The following is a 7702-nucleotide window of genomic DNA, read 5'->3' on the forward strand; positions in this document are numbered from 1 at the left end:
CTACTCTAAGCAATAATATCAACTCACTAACAACACAAAGAAACAAGATAATTATCCTCGCTCAATTAATATCAAAAAAAAAAAAAAATTAAATACTATTTTAATCTGGATATTGCATTCTACCCTCCTTAAAAGAAATTTCGTCCTCGAAATTTAACTTACCAACACTCGGGGTGTTGAGTCGTCATGTCTTTCACCACTTACTGCATTACCTCATTATCTACCATATATATATGGACCCAATAAACATGCATTTAACCTATGTCTTATCGGTCAATCCATAACACATAAAATATACACAACTTAATTAAGTATTATTATTTCTCTATACATTACTTTAAATACCAAAATATACTCCATCATAATAACTTACATATACATGCTTTGAATACATAAGTTTTGCAATCACATGCTCGTAATATATGAAAAGTTTTTCTTTCTCTTATGACCATCCTTACATGCCATTAAGAGTGAAATTATTTATTCTTCTATGAGCATCCTTACATGCCATTAAGAGTGAAATTATTTATTCTTCTATGAGCATCCTTACATGCCATTTAGAGTCACAGTATTTATTCTCTAAATGAACATCCTTACATGTCACTTGAGAACACATTAAACAATACAAAATAACAAACACAAAGAGTAGGGTAAAAGATCTTATGCAAACTTCTCTTTAATTATTCCCATTCTCTCGTTGAATGTTATTACAGACTAAAATCTTACTCTCTCTCTGTCTTTTTTTTTTCCACTGTAAAGCTACGGTGTCATTCTTGCAGTTTCATAGTTGTTACTCATCGATAGATACTTTTTCCATGGCACTTGGAAATAAACATGGAATCTCTTTAAAAGGTCTTCTATGTATAAATATTTAACTATCTATCCGACCACCTTTTTGTCTAACGTTCACTTCTTAATTTCTTTTATCCATGCATTCGTTGCACTTGTCATGACTTCCCATTTTCCAAGATAATCGTCTTTGGATCCTTTTGTTGTCTGATTATTGTATCACTCTATTGTATTTTCTTTGCTAATCTCTCTTATGGTGCTTGGTCCTCCATTACCCCCTTCAATCAAGTTGACTTGATTATGAGATTAGCTAGTTTTCTATACTAACTTTTATCTACTTTGGTATTACATCGATATAGTGATGAAGTTTAAATCTGTAATGCCGATAGATTCTGATAGTTATGTTCAATGATTGCTTCTTCTAATATACCAGCCATCTGAGGTATCACATAACTTCATACTTATCATAGCATTGATTATTCCAGCCATATTCATATCCTATATATATTGTAGCCTTCTTTAATTCACCAAAAAAAAAATATCTCAACTTCTTAATTGTACCTCTAAATCTTCCAAATCTCTTAAACATACATTCCAATACTGATTATTTACTTAAGACTATAACATATATGTATTAAAACATAAAAAACACACTAATAACCCCTTTAAAATAAGTTCAATCCTACCATAGCTTATCGTAGCCCAACTATTTATTATTTGTTGACTTTTAACAATAAGTCAACCATACCAATCTCATAATGTATTGATCATCCAAGTTATCAGGGTAAGGATACTATATATATAATTTGCAAACTATGCCGAACAGACCTTACTCTGTCCATCACTATTATACCTCCTATACCCCTACTTGTATTTGATTTATTACTGGAGACTCACTATTTATAATTCCTTAGTCAGGAATTTTTTATTCTTACTTCCCATACTACCTTTAAGCACAAGTCAATAATTTGTTCAAGCGTCTCATTTTACATCCAAACGCCACCAAATTATCAATACCTATCTTGTTTTTTTTTTCTTCTAACTTTGCACTTTCAATTGGACAAGACTTAGTAGTGTGCAATAAGTTAGTTATTGTCAGCTTGAGAGAGTCCTTCCAAAGATCTCTATTACTGGCTTTTTAGATTGAGAAAAATATCTAATATTTTTCCTTTTTTTTTTTATTTATTTTGCTCTTAACAATTTTAGCTTTTGACAAATCCATAGTCATTTTCTTCTCGGGCACTATAGGGCCTAGAAACACCATCTCTTTTCAGCAGGGCTGGACTTTGTGAGTTTTCCTCTTAGTTTCTCATTAGATGACACTCCAACATACTTATACTATTGCCCATAATATAAGTCGTAATTGGATTGTAGTATCCTTTGCTTACGTTGTGCCTTGAATTCCTTTATGTTGCATGAGTGTATTTTCTAATCCCAACACTTATCAAAAACTTGTATAGTCCTTGACATGCCATGACATTCTTCAATATATGTTACTTTGGTCCTAATTGTGTCTCACTTTTCTCCTGTCTCTAAGTGAGGCTTTCCTAACATTTTCTCATTGAGCTATACTCCACACCATTGTTGTTGTATCAGTGAGTATTTGGAATCTAGGGATGTCACCCTTGAATGCTAATTCCTCCTCTTTCTCAAGTTTTGAATTTGCGATCTACTCTCTATAGTTGTTTGTTGTACACCCGCCACAAAGCTGCATCCACAATCTCTTAGTTGTGTAGTTGTGATCAATTCCGAGTAGTCACCCTCTTAGTTGTCTCTCATTCATGTTGTACCCAAATTGTTAGCCGTGCTTGGACCTTTTTTGTCTTTCTCCTTTGAAAATGTCTCTGTCGAAACCATACACATTTTTCTCTATTATCTCTTCCACCAAGTAGATGACCTTGAGTTTAAAGTTTACAACTTTCCTTCGGTAATCTAATATTTGTTGATGCTCTGCTTATCTCTTAGTGTTTAAGATACCTTCATAAGTTATTACCTCTAGTAATTTTATCATGTCTCTTTCTAACTTCTCATTTTGGATTCTATTCAGCACACTACACTCCTTTCTATATGATGGCATCGTCCTCTCCTGACTCATTTCTATAACATACTTATCTCCAATGTCTTTGCATACAGTACTCATACTTCTTACCATCTAACTTAGGAGTGTGTAACTTATAGAATATCCAACAAGATAGTTCTCCTTAAAGATCTATTATTTCATCCTTCTTAATAAGTAGGTTTCGTAAATTATACTGTCCCAGTCTGGTATAACGTCTACTATTCTAAGTCATCCCTACTTCCTATATGTTGGGCTTCCATTCATGGCTAGGTGTAGAGACCGCTTCTTCAACCATTCATAGATAGGTGAAAATATATGCGTCGGTACTTAGTTGGCTATTGGTACATTTCATTATGTGCTTCAAGTTCCACTACTAGTGTTGGTGATATTTTGCTGAGCCTGTGAAAACTCTTCAACAAATTGTCTTAGTCATGCTCGTAGTCCTTCCAATACCTCTATTAGATCGTTAGCCTTAACTATTATTGGGTTTTCTAGAACATCAACCATCTGTGGGTCAGCATAACACACATCCTTAGCCCCCACCTCTATTGGTCGTTCTTTTCACATTGATTCTAACTGATCTTCTAGTTTCATGTGTGAGCTCTTACAAGAAAGGTTAATTTAATAGAAACAAAAGAGTTCAATTATAGGGAGAGAAGATTCCATGAATATATCTAAACTTAATGTTGTCAAGCTTAACTAGTAATATTCTATTTATCAAACAAAGTCTTATGAATTCCTAATATAATTTATTCTAAATTTTCAAGAAAGGAACACTGTCCTTCCTAGTTTCAATTCAAGACAATAAAGAAAAATAAAACCTATTCATATTCTTCATAAAAAGTGTAATCAATCATAACAGGTAATATACTCTTAATTTCTCTAAGCACCCACTACAGATGAGGCACTAATTCTAGGAAACATATTTTAACAAAAATCTATGTATCACATATAAAACTATTAATGGCAATACCAAGAAAATTAAAACTAACACTTACATAATAGTGAGAGGGATCTTTTTCAGTCTTCTGTATGTATACCGTGAGTATCCTTCGGGCTAACGGACGATCGAGCTCCACGATACCAATTGTAACGCCCCGATATTTTGCCTTATTTTACAAAAATACTATTTTCATGCATAATTTGAAAAGATAAAAAAATAATTTAAATACAACAGTGGATTTTAAAAAAATCAAAATGCAACAGAGAAGGATCCTTCATTTGTAAAACAAGATACAGTAAGTAAATAATTTTAAATAATGCATTTCCACTGTGTTAGATTTATCAACTGCTTAAAATAAAACTAAGGCACCACCGGCGTTCAAGATCGTTTGTCCGCCCGTAGCCGCTCACAGTATACATACCAGAACTGACCCTGCTCACTATACATACTTCCCTGTCTAATACCTGTAGGGGGAAAGTAAGGGGGGTGAGCTAAAAGCTCAGTAAGGAAATGCTTATCAAACAATACCATATAATATCACACATACCATTAATGTATTTATTAAGTTTTAGCAATATCATACATGCTCTTTTATAACTATAACCAAATAACTGTACATATGGAAACCTTTATCATACAAGTCTATACTATTTGTTCACACCGTACACATATACAGAGATCATAACTCCAATATCATACTCATAACATAATCATATCAATACTATAAATAATAATGTCATTATCACAACATTGGCATATCATAGCCATTACTTACATAACTTGGGCCTAGCCTGACCCTACAATATCCTGGGCCTAATCTGCCCATATAATAACATGGGCCTATGCAGCCCTACCATTGTTATAGGATAGGGTATCTCTATATTCAACAGTAACATCACTGTATCATACCCACCATAACAATCTCATAAACGACTCAGTAAAATGCAGGGTAGGGTATCTTTACATTCAACGGCCTTATCCCGTATCATACCCCACCATGGTCCCCCACTTTACCTGAGACGTTAGCATACAACATACAACATATAACATGCAACATACAAATACATCATACAACACACAACCCGAAACATACAAATACAACATACAACATATACAAGTCATACAACCATAATCTATGTATCAATTCACAAACTCATATTGTGTCCATACCACACATTCTCAGTACCATATACATATTCATAAAAACAAATCATAAGTCATATTTCAATACATAAAGAATTTAAATTTATGCAGATAAACACATACAAAACTATCTAATTTCCTTACCTCAAATCCCGCTGCTTAAGAGTTGTTATCTCGTCACTACTACCTATAATAAGACATGGGTCAAGGCCCTAATATTAAAATTCACACTCTTACAGTACAGCAGAAAGAATACTATTTTTGACCAATAACTACACGAATTCAGTAAAAGTTTCCTTCATAAAAATTATAGGAAATTCAATTATCTTTCCAACGATATATAGATCATTAAAAATGGATTAAAACTGAGGGAGTTATGATAGTTTTACTGAAACTATTTCTGAGAAGGAATATGGAGTAACGAATCACAGGAGACATCCGAAATACAAAGTTTTGATACTGAAATATTCCAAATCAGAGAATACTCTCTTCATAAAAGTTTTAGAAAATCAAATTCCATTTCTAATGACACTAAAATCTTTAAAATCGGAGTTATAACGTAAGAGATATAGATATTATACCGAAACAGTTTTCTAGAAATCCTGAAACAAATGGATTTCGAACTACAGCAATAAAACAATAATTTTGACTTAGAATAATCAATAATTAGTGAATGGTTTCTTCATAAAACATTTGGAAAATTGAATTATCTCTTCAACAGTACCAAGATCGCTAGAATCGGATCATTATTCAGAGAGATATTCGGATTTTACTGAAACAACTTATATAGAAAATATGAAAAACGATTTACAACAAACAGCGTAAAAATACTAATTTTTGACATAGATAAATTTCGATTCAGTAAAACCTTTCTTCATAAGAATTATAGGAAATTTAATAAGCTTTCTATAGACACCAAGATTGCGAGAATCAGATGAGTATTTAAAGAGATATGACAGTTTTACTGAGACATGTTTCATTCTGAAAAAAATAAGAAAAGGAGACCTACGAAAATTCTCCTATTGTGATCAATAAATAAGTAAATGTAGAGTTTCTTACCTCGAATACATCAAGCTACTTGGATCGATAGACATAAGATGATGGTGATCAAAGATGAGAGTGAAGAGTGGTATAGATTTGGCTAAGGATGTAATGGAAAGATGACTTGAAAATTTTTAGGGTTAGTCTTGCTCAGATAGGTGGGAAGAATAGAACGATATAATTTTAGGGTTAATGAAACCTATACTATTCTGACTCTTATTAGCTTTAGTTTTATGAATAATAATAATATTAACATAATAACAATAATAATATGATAAATTTTTAAATAAACAAATATCTAACTTTTAAATTTAAATTGTAAGCTCTCAATCTCGTAACTTTAGGGATTAGTTTTGACCTAGAAAAATTACGAATTCTGATATAGTTATTTCTACAAAATTTATAGATCTTTAAATTATCTTTCCAACGCCACTGAAATCACCTCAATCCGAGCTCTAGAACTCCAGATATGATCATTTTAGTAAAATAGTTTTTAATCCTGCGAATTTATCCAAACCTACGAATTTTTAACATTAATTAATTAAACTCACTAAATATATTATAAAACCCTAATGGACCTTCATATTGGGCTTTAATTAAACGATTACTTACTCTGTAAAAATACCATAATATTTTACTTTCGTAGTTAATACAACTTTAACTCTCTCTAGAAAATTGGTACAACTACTCTAAGCAATAATATCAACTCACTAACAACACAAAGAAACAAGATAATTATCCTCGCTCAATTAATATCCAAAAAAAAAAAAATTAAATACTATTTTAATCTGGATATTGCAGTGTACAAAGTTAAGTATAACGAAAGTGGGGCTGTTGAACGCTTCAAAGCTCATCTAGTGGCCAAAGGCTACACTCAACGTCATGGAATTGAATATTCACAAACTTATGCTCCTGTAGCTAAGTTCAACACCCTTAAAATCTTTCTAGCTCTGGCAGCTATGAACAATTGGAACGCGCATCAATTGGACATCAATAATGCTTTTCTCCATGGAGATCTCCATGAAGAAGTCTACATGAAAATTCCCCCCGGATATAAAGCACCTCCTAACTCAGTGTGCAAACTCAACAAAAGCATTTATGGCCTTAAACAAGCCTCAAGACAATGGTTTAGTAAACTTAGTCATACACTCATTTCGGTTGGCTTCACCCAATCTCTCTCCGACAATTCCTTGTTCATTAAAAGAACAAAAGACATCTTCCTAGCTATCCTAATCTATGTGGATGACATCATTGTTGCAAGCAACAATAATCAAGACATATCACACTTCAAAACATACCTTCATGACAAATTCAAACTTAAAGATCTTGGAACCATTCGGTTTTTCCTTGGTCTTGAGGTTGGCCGCTCAAAGAAAGGTATTTCGGTCTCTCAAAGACCCTTTACACTCTAATTACTAAAAGACACCGGCTACATAGGTGCTAAACCCGTATCTACTCCCATGGAGACCAACCTAAAGCTAAGCAAAGATAAAGGAAACCTCCTACCCGATCCCACAGCTTATAGAAGCCTCATTGGCAAGTTAATATACTTGACCATTACACGGCCTGACATTACCTATGTCGTGAACCATCTAAGCCAATTCCTCACTTGTCCTCGGGTTCCACATCTCCATGCTGCACATCGTATACTGCAGTTTCTAAAATCAACACCGGGACAAGGCCTTTTCTTTCCCTCTGACACTACAACCACTATATCTGCTTATGCT

This window comes from Cannabis sativa, unplaced genomic scaffold (genome assembly GCF_029168945.1).
Source record: "Cannabis sativa cultivar Pink pepper isolate KNU-18-1 unplaced genomic scaffold, ASM2916894v1 Contig2, whole genome shotgun sequence".
Classification (NCBI taxonomy): domain Eukaryota; kingdom Viridiplantae; phylum Streptophyta; class Magnoliopsida; order Rosales; family Cannabaceae; genus Cannabis; species Cannabis sativa.